Raw genomic sequence first — 22,459 nt, 5'->3', positions numbered from 1 at the left:
CCACGATTCTGGGAATTGCAGTTCACCCACAACCTTATGAATTTTCTAATAGCATTCATAAAAACAAAAACAAAGAGTTTTTTTCCTAAGAAATAATGTAATATATGACCAAACTGATATTACTTAACATCCAAAAACAATTTCCTTTTCAAATAACCTGAGCATCGCTGGGTACCCAAAGTAGTTCAGAGTAAATGCCAGAGAAGTGGTGATATATGTGCCATCAGTAGCAGGATGCAGAACTTGTCTAAACAGGATGCAGAGTTTGCAGAACCGTTACTAAGAAATTGTTTATTTCAAGTGATACTTTTGTAATGCCTATCTATCTCTAACAATTATGGTGAAAGTAAAATGTATTCCCAATAGTATTTCATTTTTCATATATCTCAATAATACTGCCATTTCTGTCCTTGAAAGTATGTTATGAACATATAGAAATCCTTGTCAAAAGTGGGCTTTTTGTTAATAATATGGCTTGATTCAGGTTTTTTAACTAGTAAAATATTAAAGGTTGAGAAACCTACCTTAAATTATCCTCAAAATATTTTCTAACTGTGAGAGCTGTTTGGCAGTGGAACTCTCTCCCCTGGACAGTGGTGGAGGTTCCTTCTTTGTTGGCTTTTAAGCAGAGGCTGGATGGCCATCTGTCAGGGGTGCTTTGAATGAGATTTTCCTGCTTCTTGCAGGGGCCGTGAGGGGCTCACTGGATGGGCCGTGAGGTCTCTTCCAACTCTATGATTCTATATACCCATACCTCTAAGGCTGGATCTACACTGCTATATAATCCAGAGTCAGAATGTAGGTTTACTGCATTGAACTGGGTTATATGAGTCCACACTGCCATATAATCCAGTCCAATGTTATTCTGCATTCTGAAACTATATAAGAAAGTAGATCCAGCCTAAGAGAGTATAGTGACACATTGTCTATGATGAACTGGATAATAACATTATGAAAGGCCAGGATTAGACAGATCATGTTGGACTGCAACTCCGAGCATGCATGGCTGAGTCTGATGGGAATGCTAGCTAACATTTGGCCTTTGCCATCCCAGATAACCCCAGGAAATACAATTGAGGGTCTGTTCTGGACTCAGTGTTTTACAATATCTTTGTATATGAATTACATAATGAAAAAATACATGCTTGTTAAATTAAATTACACTAAATTTGGAGAGATAGCTGGGTCAAAACTAACAATTTTGATGGGAATAATTCTAAGATTCTACTTCTAGGCAGGAAAATGCAGAAAGCCAGGATGGCTCACACTTGGCTTGACGGCACTACAAGGAATAGCACTTAGAGATCTTAGCAGATAATAAACAACATAGGGCAATAGCGTGATCCAACAACCCCAAAACCCCATGAAATTCTAGACTGTTTCAGCAGGAGTATATTGTCCAGTTCAGGGGAATTAATAATTCTATTGTGCTGTATTATGTTTTGATCAGGCCAAATGTGGAATACTGTGTCCAGTTCTGAGCTTCATAAAACAAGAAGATATTGACATTGGGGACTTTATGTTTACAGAGAGAAAGGAAGAATGAGAAGTGGCATGAAGGGATGCAGTGCAAAAGATGAAGCAAAGCTTGTTTTCTGTTGCTTTAGAGTTAGAACACAGGCCAGTGGTTGAAAATTGTAAGAAATCATATTGCATCTAAATGACAGGAAAAAATTCTTTATTGTAAGGGTTGACCAGCAGCAAAGAGACTGCCTCATAGGACAGTGAGTGCTTCAGTTGTGTATTTTGTATGGCTGGAGTTTGGACACTTAATCATCATTTCCAATATTATTTTCTATGGGTTTTGTGAAGGGAGGGGCCTTGTGTAAAACAAGAGGCATGGAAAAGGTATGAAAAGGACAGGAATGCCTAGATTAGAGTAACATCACATTTGCAAGTAGAGTTAGAAGAAGGGTCCAAACAAATAACAGAGGGGTTTTTTTGTGGGACTAAGACAGAAAGTGGGGTAGTCACTTCAGAAGAAGAATGCAGCTCAGAGAAATAGCATATTAAAAATAACACCACTGTTTAAAGCCTTACTTGCAGATGTTGCTCTGCATTTGTTCTGAACTAAAATAAGGCATTATACGTAAATATGTTATATTTTAGTGAAATGTCATTAAGTAAGACCAAAGAAGTGAAGAAAGACAAAAGGTCTTCAAAACGTTGCTAAATACTAACCACAGTGATGTTTTAAAAACCACAGAAGCAAAGAGGCTAGCAAAAATTACAACACGGCATTAGTAAAAAAAAACTTTGTATAGATTCGGTTCTGAAACACATTGTCTAAGTAAATGGAATCTGAGACAAAGGTGTCACCCATAGGTGAAAATGTGGTTTAGGGCCCTTTTCATCAGCAGTCTTGTTTGTAAAGCTGAAGCAAATAATAGTGGATGTTAAGCAAGTATTAACAGCCAAACCTCAACAACTATAGTAAGAGAAGAATAAACATAAAGTGTAAAGTTGCTTCTGGGAAACAAACACCACAAATAATGCTCTTCTGAGTTCCTGAATCTCTTAGTACAGCATCCTGAATGCTCAAATCAGCTGGCAGACAAGTATCAACTCACCTTATTGTATGTACCATGCTCCCATCATGCTGCATGTAAAATCATCGGAAAGGACACTAAACAATTTCCTTTGAAAGAGAAGCTGCTTTTAACTCATCTACCCATTGCATTCATGGCAGTATGGCTCCCACAGCTGTTTTGTATAGAAAAATAGTCTATTTGCAGAGCTTGACTTAAGTGGTTAGTTAGAGTAGCCTTTTGGATGGGGGCAGCTGTGTGCTGCAGCAGGTAGAAATCACATATTCCTCACTGTTGTTGCAGTTAATACATTTGAGAGGTACAGGAAAGTCAACAGTCATGATGCAAGGAAGAGTAAGGGAACGGGAAAAAGAATCATTTCAGTGATTGCATCTGGTAGGCAATGGGTTCTGTCTTTTCCACCTTAGTATATTCTCCATTGTAAGAAAAGGGCAGGGGGAGAAGTGGGGAAAGAAGGGAGACAGTGTAGAATGGCAGTAATGTGTAGATGTTCAGCCACCGTAAAATTCACTGAATGGGGAAGTTTTCAAAGAAGTGGTTATGGTAGGCTTTTCCAGAAAAAAAAAGGAGTAGGGGGAGAAAACAGTTTTCACTCTGTACTGCATCTGAAGGAATAGGTACATATCTGCAAAACGTTATGCTAAAATAAAAACCAATTTGTCTTAAAGGTGTCACTACATTCCCTTTCCCCCCACTTCTTCCCATCATCCCTTTTAAGAGTCAGGGCTGTGGTGTGATAAAAGCCTCACTGTCTGACTGTTTTGGGGAACATGAAACGAAAGGGGTTCTGTAAAGGTCCAGTTACTTGTGGGGGGGAGGGTATAGTAACCTCAGAAGTGCCTAGAAGGATCCATTCCTAAGGAAGATAAAACAATTTAAATGTTCTGAGTGAATCTGTACAAGAGCCATCATACTTGCTGGTAGTGCAACTTCTGTTATGCCTTTAATATGACCATGGCCCATGATGACTCTAGGAATGGAAGATTTTGAAGTTGGCCTTTACCTATAGTAACCCTATGAATGAGAGATCTCCAAATCACCCTACCATCAACTGCCCTGCTCATGTGTTGCAGACTCGGGACCATGGCTTTTTTATTAGTGTCTATCTGGAATGAGGTCTCCTACCTTTCCTACTGCCTTCTATCTTTCCAAGTACTGTCTTTTCTACCAAGACATGCTTTCTCATGATATGGCCTCGGTTTCATCAGTTTGGTTTCTAGGGGGTGCAGAATGGAAAATGCCAGAATTCCTTTAAATGTATTGGCAATCAATGTACTTTCATGTACTTCTAATTTGGAGTCTTGCAAGATAATTCTGTTTTTTCCATTGAAGAAGCAGGTGTTAGTACAAGATGATCACATTGCACATTACAGCTTTAAATCCTACATACCAGTCTGCGTTCCTCATTCTACATACCTGTAATGCATGAGTGAATCAGACATTTCCCCTGACCTGTTCACACTCCTCCAGTCTTTATCAGTTGTAGTTCTACTTCTTTAAAGTAGCTTTAGTTCCATCATTTTATTTCTGCATTTATGCCTTTGAATGTGACTACAGAATAAAATTCATGAAAGATGCAGATCTACTCATTTCAACTTAATTTTCTGAACCAAGGAAGACTCACATCTTCTTTAACTTATCTGTTTTTTTATTTATCGCATGACACAAATGTAGGAGTTTAAAAACACCTTATCCAAACATTTGAGTAGTTGAGGCATAAAAATCAACAAATTGTGTTTATGTAATAAAAATGTATAATTAATGATGGTCCAAAATCTGACATTTAAGTTGTGCCATTTCAACCAACTTAACTTTCAACACGTTAATAGCCCTATGATTTCACTTTAACTGCCGTGGTTCCATCCTGTGGAATTGTGCAATTTGTGGTGTCATGAGATATTTAAAATTCTCAGAAAGACAGCTGTAGTGTCTCACCAATCTACAAACCTTAGGATTCATAGGATACCACTATGAAGCAATTGAAGTGGAACTATAGCACTATGGTTGTGTAGCATGAAAAGGCCCAGGCCTGGCCCCAACATTTTGATGCCAGACAAGGTACATCCAATTGAATAGACACACACACACATTTATCCAAAGGCAATGTCAATAGTAGCCTAGGTCAGTCATATTATTTTGGCAGCTGCAACAGAAACTCTCACAAATCCCTTTTCTCTTATCTATCAGTTAAACTGAATAATTAACAACATGTTGCCTTTTCATGATACCAAACTCTGCTACTTGAAGCAGTTGCCTTGCTGTGCTTAGTGTTAAGAATGCTACCACCAGTGGTGTCACTATAGTTGGTGGGACCTAGTATGGTAACTCACGGTGTCACCCCCATGGATCTCCTCCCATACCAGACCACACAGCAATATTAGACATAAAATACTAGAAAAAAATTGACAGAAAAACAGCAATTACTTAAAAAGAAATCAGCAGTAAAGGGAACAACCACATACACTTGTAATGTGTGGAGCCAAAACTGCATGATTTAAAGTACCATTATATTTGAGTAGTAACAACAGCTCTAACTGGACCTCATGTACATTATTTAGTTCAAAGTGTAAATTACCATAGATTTTGGCCGTGTAGGTACTATATGTTGATACAGCAAATGTTAACTATGAACAATGTTGTTGAGGTTTTCTCCAATTACTCTGATAGTGTCACCTGGTGCATTTTGCACCCCCTCCCTCCACTGACACATGAAATGCATCCATCTGTGAAAGAGGCACTTGACAGCAAGAAAGATGTTATATATTTCTTGTTTTCCTTTCATCTAGACAGCCTGTGGCTTTTTTCGGTCTAGCAGAAGAACACAGACACGTTATAGCAGGGGTCCCCAAACTTTTAAAGCAGGGGGCCAGTTTACGGTCCCTCAGACTGTTGGAGGGCCGAGCTATAGTTTTAAAAAAACCTATGAACAAATTCCTATGCACACTGCACAGATCTTATTTTGAAGTAAAAAAACAAAACGGGAACAAATACAGCCTGACAGATGGCCACCCAGCCTCAATGTTAATAGCCATAATAATAATAATAATAATAATAATAATAATAATAATAATAATAAAAAAGAGGGTTGGAAGAGACCCCTTGGGCCATTTAGTACAACCCCCTTCTACCTTTGTGTACCGAAAGCACTAGCAAAGCACCACTTAAAAATTAATTATTAATTAAATAATAATTAAAATACCATTATAAATAAGCAAAGCTTTGGAAGTCGCACACGGGAGAGAGAGGAGGTGGGAAAGGCGCGCACCTTTCCCTCCTCCCTCACCCCATTCACACCTTCCTCAGTGGCAGTGGGAAAAGTGCGCGCCTTTCCCTCCTCCTCACTGCACGCACAGGAGAGAGCTGCCACTGCGGGGACTGGATAAATGGCTTTGATGGGCCGCATGTGGCCCCCGGGGCGTAGTTTGCATTATAGTATAAGTTGTCATGCAATGGGCAACACCTGGCAAACCATTGGTTGCTTAACTTTATTTAGAGGCATTTTCTTCTCACACTTTTTCAAAAATATCTCAAATATGTTTAATTTTTGTGATCAGTGAATTGGGCATTATTGTTTCCTTAGAACGCTGTAAGGAGATTATAGCTAAATGATAGACATGGTGAAAGACATCACATTCCTAATGTAACACACTGTCAGAAATATTTAAAAGTGACCATTTCATCTATTTGGTACATTTTAAACATGTTGCTCACCATAGTAACAAACTCATGCTCGGCGAGATAGGAGTGGGTGGTGAAATGCTTGTGGTTTACCTCTGCTTGTACTTCCTGTTCCTCTCAAGCTTGCCGTGTTGCGCTGACATTTTCAAGCTGGTTTCTACACTATCGAAAAGCTTGCAGCAAACAGAATTGCTCATAATACTTTCACCAAAGCTACTGGTATGAACACATTTTGGTCTGAATCTTATTGCTAATTCCAACTAAAGATGACCCATTGACCCAATGGGACTTCCATACATGTTGACTCACCCTTCAGTAAGTGATTCAGTGGGTCTACTTCAGCTGGGATTAACCAACTGGTTTTCAATTTGTATTCACTAAAAGTATCCCAACTATCTTCAGTCTTCAAGTACAAACAGATGTCTAGAACAAGGCAGGCATCCCTATATCAAGACCATGCTAATCAAGCCGACAACCCAAGTTGGATCAACTTGGAATGCAATTCAAAGAATCCAAAAAGTATGGCTAGTGGCTATTTTAGCTGGAGATTTTGGGAACACAATCTGAACAAAAAAAATATCCAAATTTTGCTCTTGGTTTGGGGTTACACAGATCCAAAGTGAAAATTGCTTGTTCTTCCTGAGTGTTGAAATTTGCACGGCAAGCTTCCAGGAGCAGGGATAAAACACTGAAATTTAAGTTTATGTATGATGAAAAAAACTATGTGTTCATTTATTTTTGTGTTATGTACAGTATTTGTTTTAATCCTGTTCTTCCTCAAAGGATCTCAAATACATCACCCCCTCCTTACTTTTAGCTACCTAAGGAGTCTGTGTGTCTGGTTAGGGCAAGAAATACTTGGCAGGCCTATGGTCATCTGAGAAACTAACATTGCGCTTTTGTATTCCTTACTTCCTTGTGACAGTTATGTGGGATCCCAAATAACATTGCTTTCTGGGTGGGTCACACATAGTAAAATACAGAATCAAAATATCAGTAACAAAATATCTTACCAAAATTTCCAGAAGAGAGGGAAAAGAATTAAGAGAGAATGAGAATGACAACTAATGTCATAGGTTTGCAATGGGGGAAAAATAATGTAAACAATGAGTTACAATTTAAACAATTGAAGCCTCAAGAGTTTAAAAGGGCTGAGAATTTTTAAAGTTAAAAATAGATAATCACCTGGTACTGAAATGCTCATAAAAGCACAAGGTGAAGCCTTTTGGTAAGAATATTTTATCATTACAATGCTATCAAAAAAAAACAACCTTGCAAATTATGATAGCTTGCCAGGACAACAGAAAGAAATTGTCTTGGTCTACTCTTAGACCTTAGGATGCTTTTGCGCTATAGAATTATTGCAGTTTGATACCACTTTGACTGCCATGGATCAATACTGTGGAATTTTGGGAGTTGGTTGGTGAGGCACCAGCTAAAGAACTTGTAAAACTACAACTCTATTGATTCCATAGCATTGAGCAATTAAAGTAAAGTCAAACTGCATTAACTCTACACAGTTGATGCACCTAAGACACTGATAATTAAAAGTTTTTAATAGCATAGAGCTGTTTCTCCAACTCTGCTCCTCTAGGTGTTTTGGACTTCAGCTCCCAGAAATCCAAGCCAGTTTACCAGCTGTTAAGAATTGTGGGAGCGGAAGTCCAAAACATCTGGAGGAGCAGAGTTTGAGGAACACTGGCATAGAGTTTAGAATTATCACCTGCTCATGGCTGCAGGTCAAATCACCTGTTAAAAAGGCAATTGCAAAATTTAAGTCCAATGACTATACCATAATGCAGTGGTTCACAACCTATGGGTCCCCAGGTGTTTTGGTCTACAACTCTTAGAAATCCCAGCCAGTTTACTAGCTGTTAGGATTTTTGGGAGTTGAAGGCCAAAACATCTGGGGACCCACAGGTTGAGAACCACTGCCATAATGGATGGCTGATTTGGTGCCACAATATGGCACTGATAGGTTTTAATCGCCCTGCATATTTATTTGGGAGTAAATCCCACTGAACTCTCCTTTTTATCATTGCAACATAGGTCACATTTACTCTCATTTTACAGACATGAAATTGAATGACGACTTATCCAAGGCCACTCAGTTTGCTCATCAAATATGATGAGGGTGGATCATTAATCAAGATATCCCACATTTATAATCCAGCACACCTTCCCTAGCAGCTGGGCCCTAGTCTTTATTGATCTGAGTTCACAACTAACACATTGTAGTGCTAAAGTGCCAGGTAGAATCTACATACCGAATTCTAGCTTCAGTGTCCTCCTCTCTCCTTCACCTATGTCCTCACGCTGTTGTGAACATTGCCTATTTGCTAAGATTTGCTTCCATTCTCTGTTCATGTGTTGTGTATCTCTTTTTAAAATAAAAGACTAAGTAAAATTTAACTCAGTTGGAGCCCTGTTCCAATGCTCAGCAAATGAAAGAACTAACTGGTATGATTTCTGTAAAAGGAGAGACGAAAAGAGGCAGTCATTTCTTGCAACCCCTCCCTTTCCCTAATCTGACATCAACCATTTGGTCCTTTGTTTTCCTCCCAGTTTCCATTGTGTGATGTTTACCTTGGGCCTAGCCTGCTGTAATAATTAAAGCCAAATATTTGCTTAAATTTAGATTGTGATTTACATTCCATTCTCCTGGCTGAAGACAGAAATAATGTTCCAGAGACGCAAGAAGCAATGACTGTGGACTAAGCTTTATGGCAGCTTCCAAAACCACATAGTGGCTTTGCAGCATGAGCCATCAAGGACTGTACTCCCAGTCCAAAAAACAACAGAGATGAATCTAGTCAGTATAGTTATTTCTCTCAGTTCAGAACTAAAGATGGACCGACTTCTTTGATGACTAAATCATAGGTGTTGGGGCACAGTTCTGAAAAACTTAAATTACTTGATTAAAAATGTTTAGAAAGCAAATCAGGAGATAAAGCACCACACACTGATAGACGGTCACTTGTTTTATTTGTTTTAAAAAGCCAAATGTACTTCAGCCACTAACAGCTGCACTTCTTCAGGGGCTATACTAAAAATAAGAATATAATTCCATTTGATGCATTAACAAGGACAACACAAGATTAATTATTTTCTCTAAACATGTTTAATTATAGTCTGCCTTCCATGGGAAGTTGACATAAAGTTGTGCTGGAGGATCTAAAGATTCCTAGGTATACTGTATTAATTAAATCTAGAAATGATAAAACCTGCAAAAAAGAAATTAGCAAATTGGAAGGCCAACTGTACATTATTCTGCATAACACAGAGCATATACACAACTTCACATAGAAAATTCTTGAGTTGTATAATACACCCTCAAAATTTATTGCTTCTAGGCCTATTTATATCTGTGGTTAGGGAAGCATGCTGAGTGTTGTATAATGCTGAAAAACTGATAAGCGTCCAACCATAACTTTTCAGTACTTGAATGTGTGGGATTAGTCAACCATACAAAAACTCACTCATCGTATTGCTTGGCCACATGGGTATAGCTTGACACCTTTCATGTTGAGTGGTATCTATCTCCTTATGCGTAGAATATTATTATTCTGTTAAGCAGTGTTCTTTGTGGCCCCATCTACACTGCCAAGTAATCCAGTTCTGAATCCAGATTATCTGCTTTGAACTGGATTATATAGCAGTGTAGATCCAGCCTGAAAGATGAATTTCACTAGCCCATCTAATTGATATGTGGATCAATTAATTTGTTATGAATAATGTGCATCCTTTTATATTTTGGATTTTTTCCCTACTTTGAAAATGTACACTGAGCCTACCATATACGTGGAGAGTTTTTTGGGAACCCCATGAGGATGAGAAAAATGTGGTTGATCACACCCAGTATTACTGAATTACCATTGACTAATATGGGATGTGATGATCTGTGGTTGGTAGAAATCGCAGATCTGGAGGGCACACTGTAATTATTACTTACTATGCAGTTAGCTTAAAGGGTCAGATCCAACCTGATATTGTAAGCTATGCAAGATCAGCTATGGTTAGTACTTGGATGGGAGACTGCCAAGGAATACCAGGTGCTGTAGGCTACTATATTTCAGAGGAAGGAATTGGCAAAACCACCTCTGAGCGTCCCTTGCCTAAGAAAACATGTTGAAGTCTATGGAATTGCCATAAATTGATACATGACTTAAAGCAACTTCTGGGAACCAAATCTCTCTTCTCATGGATTCTAAGTTCATACTCTCAAATCAAACTAGATTAAAATCACATTTTAAAAAACTGTCCTTTGACTGGTCTTCAATTAGATTGCCCTCTGTAAAAAGGGACATTTTCACTTCCCAACCTGCAAACCATTATACCCAAGTAGTTGCACTGTCTGCTTATATTTCTTGGCACCCAATTTGCCAGTAACAGCTCAGTCTGTGCAGTTTTAGAGAGGTTAGTAATGCTACAAAAAGATGACATAGAAATGATTTCCCCAGATAATCAGTCTCAACTTGTCTTGTTTCTACAAGGAGCCAGACTCTGAATTCAGCATTATAATATGTTTTCTTTCTAAGTTAAGGATGCTTTGTATACATATCCCTACAGGTGAAGCTAAATATTGTATGAACTGACATTAAAAACATGTAAATTGTTAAGTGCCATGGCTTCTCCCAGGGAAACCTGGTAACAGTAAATTAGCAGGAGTGCCAAGCATCAGGCATTCCTTGTTTGAAATCTAACCCGCTTTCTTCAAACCACAATTCTCATGAGGAAATGACTATAATACCAGTTTGAGTCTGTAGTATAGATATGTCCTTGTCTTTGGTTCTCAGTATTGTAAGTTTCTGTCCAAGGTCACTTGCATACTTTACTCAGAATATCCTCCTATTCAGCCTGCCAAAATCCCACTGTTAGTTTAAACAGATATGCTAAATGTCGTTCTATTTCCCTTTCGAAAATTCAGAAGATGATTATCCAGGCAATAATTTTTTTCCTGAAAAACATAAAAGAGACACAGAATGTCTTCCAAGAATAATCTCCAATTTATCATAATATAAAATTGCAATCCCTCCAAAAGTATACAAAGATGTGTCCAAGATATATCCAACTTACAGACAGCTGTCATTTAAATTAAAGCTATTAAAGTAAAATAAAAGCATTTCTTGTTGGCTGTCCAGACTGGGAGTGGGTTCAGACAAGGCCTTTAATACACTATCAGTTAGTAGACGTGATACAGCCATTCCATATTTTCTTCTAAACCGATTTTCTAATGTAAAACCAAAATAATGGAAGAATGGGTAAGAAAGCAGGGGAGAACTTAGTTATAATGAAAACCTCTGTAAAATTCAATAAAAGTCTGAAAAAGGAAGCAAATATCACAAATACATGCTAATGGCAGATAAAGGTAAAGGTTTTCCCCTGACTTTAAGTGTAGTCATGTCTGACTCTGAGGGTTAGTACTCATCTCCATTTCTAAGCTGAAGAGCGGGTGTTGTTGTCTGTAGACACCTCCAAGGTCATATGGCAGGCATGACTGCATGGAGCACCATTACCTTCCTGCCAGGGCAATACCTATTTATCTATTCAGATTTGCATATTTTGAACTGCTAGGTTGGCAGAAGCTGGGGCTAACAGCGGGAGCTCACCCCGCTCCCTGGATTCGAACCATCGACCTTTCGGTCAGCAAGTTCAGCGGTTTAACCCGCTGCACTACCAGAGTTAATGGCAATTCATATCTTTTTAGGATGCAATAAAATAATCTTCCGTCTGTGCTTGAAATTATGTTTATCTAGAACCTGAAAAGTCACCACAACTTCAGAACAATGGTTTACCTTAATGACTGTTTTGGGTAGAAGTCAAATGCTCACACCTCCTTGATCCTGTAATGCTTGTTGTAAAACAAAGAAAACGCAGTATGTAATGGCATTCTTGCAAGGTATAAGTGATCACTAACCCAGTTAATAACTGCAGCACTATTGTTAGGTGTGTCCCCTCCCAAGCAAAGTGAAGAGTAGGGCAGATTTTACAGACTACTGGTCGTTTCCTATGAAGGAAAGGCACTGTCTCTGTCAAAACGCATGAAACAACAGAATAATAGCTTTGGGGGACTGATGACTGTTTCATTTACTGGGTGAACAGGAGGCACAACGCTGACAGAGCATGCTGCATTACCAACCAGAGATACATGTGCCAGAGCAGAAGACTGCAAATATGGAACTACCCTTTAGTCTACTGGTACATCAGTAGTTAGCACCTTGCTAAATCTAAAGCAAAGGGACCAGGATTTTATGGCTGTTTTCTGACAACCCCCACGATAAGTGAGGGAACACTATATCTCTAACTTTGTGCTTATCTTTGTAAAGCAGCATATGGACATTTTGTGAAGATATGCATCCTATTTTCTTTTCTTTCTGTTTTTGGTGATGGATTTCCTCTATTTTGGGAATGTAGATTTGTGGGATGCTTTCATTTTGGTAGATTATAAGTGTGTAGGCCACAAGTTCTATTGTACTCTTTTCCACTTCCAGAACTGTATATGCTTTCTGTCTCGGATCTTAATACCACTTGGTACTGCATCTGAAAAAGTGATCCACAAAAGCTCATGCAAAAAATAAAAAATCATTTAGTCTTACAGGTGCTGATATATATCTTTTTTTCCCTTCCCTTTCCTTCCTCCTTTTTGATTGTAACAAAAGATACTCCAAGCTTCCTATGAGAAAGCAAATAGCAGGAAAGGAATGGCATGGGTTTGTGATGTAATTAGGAAAGTCCCTTTTAGGATGTTGAATGCAAACAGACATCCTTCACTTCTTCTGAAGAATCTTTAACAAAGCCTTCCTTTCAGAAGGCTAATTAGGCAGTAGAGTTAAACTGGTGGTAACCAAAATAAAGCAAGATTTTCAGTTGAGTAGTACAGGTTCCCATCCTTTCTCTCGCTTTCTTGATTATTTAAGCATTCTGCTGTTGCCTTGAGAGTCTTCAAGAGCTGAACCATTTCTACCTTTCTAAAATGGAAAAAAAATAGTTGAGCATCCATAGATTTTGGTATCTGGGGAGGGGGCAAGGATCAAATCCCAGCAGATAGCAAGGGTCCACTGTAATCTGGATTTGTTGTTTATGTGTTGGAAAGAAGAATCCCAGCTGAATTTCTGTACTCTTTACTCAGCATGCTGCCTATCTATAATAGGTGTGTACAAAAATGAAAAGCAGGTGTAACACAAACCATTACCACCTCCTTTCCTTTCTGCTTCCCCGATGTGTGTGGGCCGACATAAGATCTAGCTTCACCAGAGCTCTTTTTAAAAGCTTCCCACTTCTCTGCATGGTTACTCAGCATGCCTTCAGGTATAGCCAGCTTCAAGGAGATCACACAGCGAGGGAGTGGCCTCTGTGCCTTGCCCTAGCAAAAGGAGCCAACCGTTGATCCTGATAACAACCATGACTTCATTCCTTGGCACCCTGCAACAAGAGTTGGGAAGTTAAAAGCAGTCATATTAATATCAGTTCCTTCAAGTGAATGCAAAAGATCACTGTTGGAGAGCAATGGTGCTTATGTGGGCAGAGCATTGGAACAGAACTATTTTCTTCTGCCTCTCCTACATGTTTCTTCCTCTCCTGTTCGTTGCATCCTAAGAGCCTTGGTTTTGTTTTGTTTTTTTTTTGGTTTTTTTGATAGATGGCGGATTTGCTTTATTCTTAGCTGTTTACAAGCATTTGTGGATTATAGGCAGCAGTGGCCTTGCTCTTAGGCATCAAGGAGCACATGTAGGGGATGTCACCATGGCAGGTGCATCCCACACTGGGTGACACCATTAGAAAGGATGATACCAAAATAATTGCCTATAAAAGCTTTGGGCAATGTTTCACACAAAAGACATACAGGCACATACATATACACACACACCACACATACATATATCTTTTTCTTAAGCCCAGCGTATGTGTGTTGTATCACTATACCTACAAGGCAAAAACTCTGCTAATTAACTTCAAATGCCCATCCGCTCGAAACAGAGCTATTATTGTTACCCAATTACAATGATGCTTTGAATCACATGGTTTTGTCTGCAAGAAGGTAGAGTTATTTTTATCACTGCTAGTTTTTATGTTACCTGGTTATGTTACATTTTCTGATACTTTGATATTGTATAGTAGTATGGAAGGCGGTCCATGAGGGTGACACCAACCCTAATGACACCTCTGAAAACTGCAGTCTGTAGCTGTTTTTTTCTGCAATTTCTGATCATTCTTTTCTCTTAGAAGACAGAGCTGTGCATGCCACATGGTTTGTTTTATTGCCACAAATTGCCCTGCTGCCATTAGGTATGTTAGGATTTGTTGTTGTTGTTGTTGTTGTTGTTGTTGTCTGCTTTCTGGTTTATGCTGTCCCAATCATGGAGTTTTCTTGGCAAGATCTGTTCTGAGGATGTTTTCCTATACACTGTTCTGAGGCTGAGAAAGTGTGACATGCCAAAGAGGATTCGAACCCTGATCTCTAAAGTCACAGTCCAATGCTCAAACCATTCACTATACCACATTAGGCATCATTAATATTTCTAAATATCCTAACTGGAAGTTTGTTTCTGGATTTATAGGGTTTTTTTCCCAAAATGAAAATGTATTTTGTTTGTTTTTAGCTGGGACCAATAAGTTACTAATGTATATCATCCTGCTGCGGTTCCAAAATGAGAAAATTCTGCATACAGACAGAGGTTAACCTACTGTCTCAGATCATGCAGCTGTTTGTTTTTAAAATGTAGCTTTTTAAATGTTTTTACAACCCAAACTTATTCAAGATGTCCTTTGACCCACAATAAAGGAAAGCTATTGTGTAATCCACTTTTAGAAATGTGGAACAACAGACTGTCCTCCAGCCCAAATACCTGATGTGACCTTAATATTTGGATGCCTTTTGTCAAGTCACTGCATGGAAGAAGCACTACTTGTATGTTGAAGTATTCATCATTTTCCTGACTGGAGATGACCATATATAGAAAAATTTTTGCTTTGCTGTACAGTGTGAAGTGCCTCATGAGCTTTTTTTCCCCCATCAATACAGTTTGGGCAGCCTAAGAGCATACAAAAATGTGTGCCCCTCCCATACTTCCATTTATTTTGCTACACAGAAGTTATCTCGCCATCAGTACATTGTAATGTACAAAGTGATCCTAAAATATAGCGATATATATATATTCCCTTGATCATCTCTACAACATCCAACAAAATAAGCAGAGGCAGGAGTGGGGGAAATAATTTTATCTGTGCCCATATCTGCTTATAAGGGAACTTGGAACATAACAATTCAAGCATAGAGACAAGAGTCATAACAAAAACAATGCTAATGGCACAAAGTAAACATTAAGACAGCATTTCTCTTTCAAACAGATGCTCCAAATATGAAAGATAATTTGGTTTTGTACTATGCTTTGGAGCCATTTTTTTATTTATGGTGACCCGAAGGCAAGCTTATAAGGCAAGCTTATAAGCAGATATGGGTGCAGCTGCACCCATACCTTGAGAAGCCCGATCTGGCCATGGTAGTACATGCCTTAGTCACATCCAGGCTAGATTACTGTAAAGTGCTCTATGTGGGGCTGCCCCAGAAGAGTGTTCGGAAACTTCAACTGGTTCATAGGTCAGCTGCTAGACTGCTAACGGGAGCGGGATACAGAGAAAGATCCACCCTGCTTCTGAAGCAGCCACACTAGCTTCCGGTTTGTTTCCGGGCACAATTCAAGGTGCTGGCTTTGACCTACAAAGCCCTATACGGTTCTGGCCCAGCCTACTTGCGGGACCATATCTCCTTCTACCAACCCACTCAAGCCATGAGATCCACAGGAGAGGCCCCATCGCAGGCGCGTTTGGTGGGAATGAGAGAGAGGGCCTTTTTGGTGGTGGCCCTGCAGCTCTGGAACTCTCTCCCTAATGAAATACGATCAGCCCCCTCCTTAATGGCCTTTCATTCGCAAATTAAAACCTTTCTGTGGAGCCAGGCCTTCCCAGATGAATGAAAATAGGCACTGCCAATCTGATAATTTTTTGATAATACTTGACAAATAACTTCAGTGGCTGGTGGTTATGGATATCTTTAATATGGTGCTTGTTGTAAGTTTTAAAATTGTTTTATTTGATATCTTAATTGGTTTTTAATGGGATATGATGTTTTAATTGATTATGTATGCATTTGTATGAATTTTATATGTTGTACGCCGCTTTGAATCCCACCCATGGGAGAAAAGCGGGATAGAAATGAATTAATAAGAATAATAAGAATAATAAGAATAATAATAATGTCTAGAACAAGTTTACCTTTGCCTCTGTCTGAGGCTGAGAGAGTGTGATTGCCCAATGTCACCTAATGAGTTTCCATGGCTAACAAAGAATTCAAACTCTGCTCTGCAGAGTCAAAGTCCAATGCTCAAACCACTGCACCATGCTGGCTATGAAACACAAAATATAAAATCCAGATAAATATTTAGAACAAAGAAGCATGCACAACGGAACATGACTTATATTCTGCAAAACAGCAATGCCTTTGCCATTGGGAAACTCTTCTCCAGAATTGTGAGCATTGTTGAAGAACATATAGGAGAAACATGGGGTTTGTTAATGCCACTTTAGGTCCATTTTATTGCCTCACCTCCTTCTCAGAGATATATTTCTGGTAGCAGCTGAACAATCCCGTGCTCTTTCAAACAAATGCTTTGCTGAATTGTCCTCTGCATTTCCATCCTGCTGCTTTTGTGTTTTGGCAAGCTTCTTGCAGCTGCACAGTTTGTAACAATGAGGTAATTTTCAACTTCCTATTTCAAATATTTTTAGTCATCAACAGTTTCAGGACTACAAGGGTGCCACCTTTCAGCTCTCTGTTGGTTCTAATGATTTTGACATCCTGCAATTTTGATGTAACTTTAAGACTGAAAAAAATGGGGATGCTGGAGCATTCTGTGAGGTTTCAACATGGTCAAGGGGTGGCATCTACGCTGTAGAATTAATGTGGTTTGACACAACTAACTGCCATGGCTCAATGCTGTGGAATCATAGAAGTTCTAGTTTTACAATCTCTGCCAAATGATGGTGCCTCATCAAACTAGACCTTCCAGGATTCCATAGCATTGAGCCATGGCAGTTAAAGTGGTGTCAAAATGCATTAATTGTACAGTGTAGATGCACTCTTAGAGGTCTTATTTTTCCTGTGGGCCACATTTTCCCATCCTCTGACCTAAATACTACCTGGTACCCAAGGTTGTCAAAGGGCAAAATGAAAGGCTCATGTGTGGATTTTCCTGTCAAAGAAATCCGAATTAAGATAATTTGATTTGACGGGATTTCTCTTTCAATTGATTCCAGACACGTATATAATTTATTACAATTATCTCACCTTTCTACAAAAGAACTCAAGGTTGAATACAGCTTTCCCTGCTCAGTTTTATCCTCCCAACAACCCTGTGAGGTATGCAAGATTAAATTTGAGGGTAGCCCTATAAAAACAGAAAGGGTGACATGTCTTAAGACATTAAAAGCAAGCCTGCAGAGGGCTTTGCAGCAGACTAAAGATTGACAAATTCATTATTGATCAAGTTTTACTGGCAAGTTCAAAGAAAGGCCGTTTGTAACATTGGGTGCATTAGGCAAGTGAGATTTGAGGCACGGAAGGGGTGCAAACTGTGCCTGAATTGATTATTTCATTTTTAGTGCCAGGAAAGGTGAGTGGTGATTGTGAGATTTTCTTCATCATGTGTAGGGTTGCCAGATGTCTCTTATCTTAAATGATGTTTCAGGCCTGAACACCTTGTCTTTTACAGGACTGCTAATTGTCCCTTATTATTAAAAAAATCCCTATTTGAGGGTTGGAAAGCTTTGCTTTTAAACAGATTGGCCAAGACACCAAAAATCCTACATTTAGAGGCGTGGGCCTTCATAAATAAATAAATGTCTGCATCATGTCATTTATGAATTAGGACAGTATGTTCATTTCACAGAGAAACAATACTTTTCTTATTGAGACAGAACACAAACTTGTTAATAACTACTTCCTGACTGTCAACCCTGTGCGTCATAGATTATTGCTGTTTTAATAAAGTTGGCAAAACAACTCCATGCCCTCCTCCCACTATCCCAAGTTGGCAAGGACAGTCCATATCAATTCTCTATCATCCCACTTTTTCAGTGGCTTTTAAAATGTCCAAGTTTCTCTCTCCATCTCCCACTTTCCCCCTTTGTCCTCAGCTTAATTCATTTGTTGCATGCTGAGTTCAAAGTACCTCATGGACTCATCAAGTGAGAGAACAGAGAAAGAAAGAAATCATGATGAAGGGGACATCATCATGATTTAATTTGGTTAATGAATAGCAATAGTATGATTAAATGGCCTTAGTCTTTAGTGTTGGAAGAAATCAATTGAAGATTTTGCCATGAGAAAACACAGGATGACAGGGCAATAAAACACAAGCAAGGAAACAGAACCCAGCAATAAACAGCCCATCACTTCTTTAGAGATGGCAGACTAGAGAGATGGGCCGAAACTAACAAAATGAAGTTCAACAGGGACAAATGCAAGATACTTCACTTCGGCAGAAAAAATGGAAACCAAAGATACAGAATGGGGGATGCCTGGCTTGACAGCAGTGTGTGCGAAAAAGACCTTGGAGTCCTCGTGGACAACAAGTTAAACATGAGCCAACAATGTGATGCGGCAGCTAAAAAAGCCAATGGGATTCTGGCCTGCATCAATAGGGGAATCGCGTCTAGATCCAGGGAAGTCATGCTACCCCTCTATTCTGCCTTGGTCAGACCACACCTGGAATACTGTGTCCAATTTTGGGCACCGCAGATGAAGGGAGATGTTGACAAGCTGGAAAGCGTCCAGAGGAGGGCAACTAAAATGATTAAGGGTCTGGAGAACAAGCTCTATGAGGAGCGGCTTAAAGAGCTTGGCATGTTTAGCCTGCAGAAGAGAAGGCTGAGAGGAGACATGATAGCCATGTACAAATACGTGAAGGGAAGTCATAGGGAGGAAGGAGCAAGCTTGTTTTCTGCTGCCCTGCAGACTAGGACACGGAACAATGGCTTCAAACTACAGGAAAGGAGATTCCACCTGAACAGCAGGAAGAACTTCCTCACTGTGAGGGCTGTTCGGCAGTGGAACTCTCTCCCCCAGACTGTGGTGGAGGCTCCTTCTTTGGAAGCTTTTAAGCAGAGGCTGGATGGCCATCTGTCGGGGGTGCTTTGAATGCGATTTCCTGCTTCTTAGCGCGGGGTTGGACTGGATGGCCCATGAGGTCTCTTCCAACTCTACTATTCTATGATTCTATGAGATGCAAAAAGGGATCAATTGAATGTCTGGGAATGTCAAGTCACAGGCAGCGCAATAAAGCCCTAGAGACAGCAGCCTTAGATGTAGGGATTGGAAATAGCATTTTGATGTAGTTTGATTTTGACTGATTAGGGCAAACTGAGGCTTTAAAAAGGCCCAGATGCTATACTGATATATTGAATGATTGTAATCAGGAAATTGTGGGGAAATTTGTTTTCCTGAACTGTTTTGATAAGCATCTGATCAAAGTGTCATATGCAAGATGAAAAGAGAAAGAGACCTGAACATTAGGAAGAGCTTCCTCACTTTGAGAGCTGTTCAGCAGTGGAACTCTCTTCCCCGGAGTGTGGTGGACACTCCTTCTGGATGGCCATCTGTCGGGGGTACTTTGAATGAGATTTTCCTGCTTCTTGGCAGGGGGTTGGACTGGATGGCCTGTGTGGTCTCTTCCAATTCTATGATTCTAAGATGAAAGACAAGGAGGAGCATGAGAACCAGGATGTTTAAAGGTGCAAAATGTGCTTGTAAAAACCTGTAAGATTTCCATGTGAGATCTCTTTCAGTGTGGAACTTTCCTTTCAGAGCGGTCACCCGCAGATCTCTATTTGCAAAATCTGTGTATTCCATCTCCTTGCCTCTGAGCCTCAATGGGAAACCTCAGAGGTTATAGGGTTGCCTTTAAAAGATGCCACGTACTTGAGCCTCATTATTGCCCTCACCAGTCAGTTCAAGCAAGGCAGCCTTTCCTAGCGTGGACTGTTCTTTCTCGTGAATACTTTTTGCCATTTTCACTCTGATGTTGCTTGGTCAGATTTCCTGGTTTTCATGTATAAAATATTGTAGGGTACTGGGCAAAATTACCTTGATAAATTTAGAATGCTATGTGTCTTAACTTCAACAGATGGAGGTATAACAGTGGGTGGGCAAGGTGGGATTTGTCATTTTTCTACAACCAGTAGTATCATTGAGGGGTACAGGGATGTGAACCAAGGGACAGAGGGAATATCAAAATGATGGCCATAGGAGTAACGGTTTTCCAAGATCTTGGGTCTTCTCTGCCAGTGTACTGGTGTCCTCACTAAACTGCAACTCCCAGGATTCCATAGCATTGAGCCATGGCACTTAAAAGTGGCACAAAAGCTGCACTAATTCTACAGTGAAGATACAACCACGGTTCTTGAGCCTTCTCTGGCAAAGAGTGCAGGAGCCTCACCAAACTACAACTCCCAGGATTCCATGGAATTGAGCTATGACAGTCAAGGTGGGGGCAAACTGCATTTATTCTACAGTGTAGAGCAAACTTCAGCCCTCCAGCCTGTTGGCCGTTATGAATTGTGGTAATTGAAGTCTAAAACACCTAGAATAATCGAATAATAGAATAGTAGAGTTGGAAGAGACCTCATGGGCCATCCAGTCCAACCCCCTGCCAAGAAGCAGGAAATTGCATTCAAAGCACCCCCGACAGATGGCCATCCAGCCTCTGTTTAAAAGTCTCCAAAGAAGGAGCCTCCACCACAGTCTGGGGGAGAGAGTTCCACTGCCGAACAGCCCTCACAGTGAGGAAGTTCTTCCTGATGTTCAGGTGGAATCTCCTTTCCTGTAGTTTGAAGCCATTGTTTCGCGTCCTAGTCTGCAGGGCAGCAGAAAACAAGCTTGCTCCCTCCTCCCTATGACTTCTCCTCACATATTTGTACATGGCTATCATGTCTCCTCTCAGCCTTCTCTTCTGCAGGGTAAACATGCCCAGTTCTTTAAGCCTCTCCTCATAGGGCTTGTTCTCCAGACCTTTGATCATTTTAGTTGCCCTCCTCTGGACACATTCCAGCTTGTCCACATCTCCCTTCAACTGCGGTGCCCAGAATTGGAGGGCTGAAGAATTGGAACTTCACCTAGAGGGCTGAAGTTTGTCCATGTGTGGTCTACTTTTACAACCTCTCCGTTTTAATCCATGTTTTTATTAGTTCTTTTCATTTGTTTTTATTGGCGAATGTTTAAATTTTTATAATTGTGCATGTCATTTGTCTATTGTTGTGTTTTACATTGCTATTGTTCTTATTCGGGCTTGGCCCCATGTAAGCCGCCTTGAGTCCCCTTTGGGGAGAAAGAGGCGGGGTATAAAAATAAAGTTATTATTATTGTCATTATAGGGCATCATTTTTTTTTCCTTTTCAACAAGGTTATGATTGCCATTCATTTCCAAAGGGATATCTGCCCAGAGACAGGGTGCAGTTATTACAAAGAAGTTGCGTCCAATACCCGTTCCCTTCCGTTAGTCTCTCAGGTGCTGCCAGATCCCTTTGCAGGAGGGCATTCCAGACGAGCAACACTGTTCTTCTCCAATCCAAGCGTCAGGGCTATTTATGGCGCTTTGTGGCCTTATATGGGCAAGACGAGACCTGGGAGGAGAGCCGCCCCTCCCCTCTGTGTTTCGGAAAGGGAGGGGCCCTGCGGAGCGAGCCTGGGGCGGAGGAAGAAGAAAGGAAGGAGGGAGGGGGGAGCTTCCAGCCGAAACCCACTGACCTCCTTTCTTGGGAGAATCCCTCCAAAGCTCCAGCTGCAAGACCAACAACCGATAGAGATGCGCAGCAAAGGGCTTCACCAGCCAGCTCTGCCCTCTGGGTGGAAAACTTTTGCAAGGAGAGGCTCCAGATTCGCCCCAGATCCGGTTCTCCTCGGAGATGAGCAGAATGGGCCTCGTGGAAAGGCAGGGTGGGGCTGCAGAGAGAGAGAGAAAGCCTAAATATATACAGTAGAGTCTCACTTAGCCAACATAAACGGGCTGGCAGAATGTTGGATGATATGGTGGATAATAAGGAGGCATTAAGGAAAAGCCTATTAAACATCAAATTAGGTTATGATTTTACAAATGAAGCACCAAAACATCATGTTAGACAACAAATTTGGTAGAAAATGTAGTTCAATACGCAGTAATGCTATGTAATAATTACTGTAT

The 22,459-nt window shown here is 40.1% G+C and overlaps 1 protein-coding gene and 1 long non-coding RNA gene across 2 annotated transcripts in view; both read right to left on the bottom strand.

Moving 5' to 3' along the window:
- The window catches only part of myh9 (myosin heavy chain 9), an 86,119-nt gene extending 83,451 nt beyond the window's left edge, over positions 1-2,668 (bottom strand). The window contains exon 1 of the mRNA XM_008110647.3: positions 2,571-2,668. The gene's annotated coding sequence lies outside the window, so the exon portion shown is untranslated. The remainder of the gene's footprint in view (positions 1-2,570) is intronic.
- A 6,527-nt stretch (positions 2,669-9,195) lies between these two features.
- LOC103278846 (uncharacterized) lies at positions 9,196-22,235 on the bottom strand. The gene is made up of 3 exons (XR_506365.3): positions 22,027-22,235; positions 12,023-13,649; positions 9,196-11,184 (listed from the first exon to the last, which is right to left on the bottom strand). It is a non-coding gene; the product is annotated as an uncharacterized LOC103278846 (long non-coding RNA).
- Between the last annotated feature and the right edge of the window lie 224 nt (positions 22,236-22,459).

Source organism: Anolis carolinensis, chromosome 5 (genome assembly GCF_035594765.1).
Source record: "Anolis carolinensis isolate JA03-04 chromosome 5, rAnoCar3.1.pri, whole genome shotgun sequence".
In the NCBI taxonomy this organism is placed as follows: Eukaryota; Metazoa; Chordata; class Lepidosauria; order Squamata; family Dactyloidae; genus Anolis; species Anolis carolinensis.
This window is presented reverse-complemented; position numbering and strand designations above follow the sequence as displayed.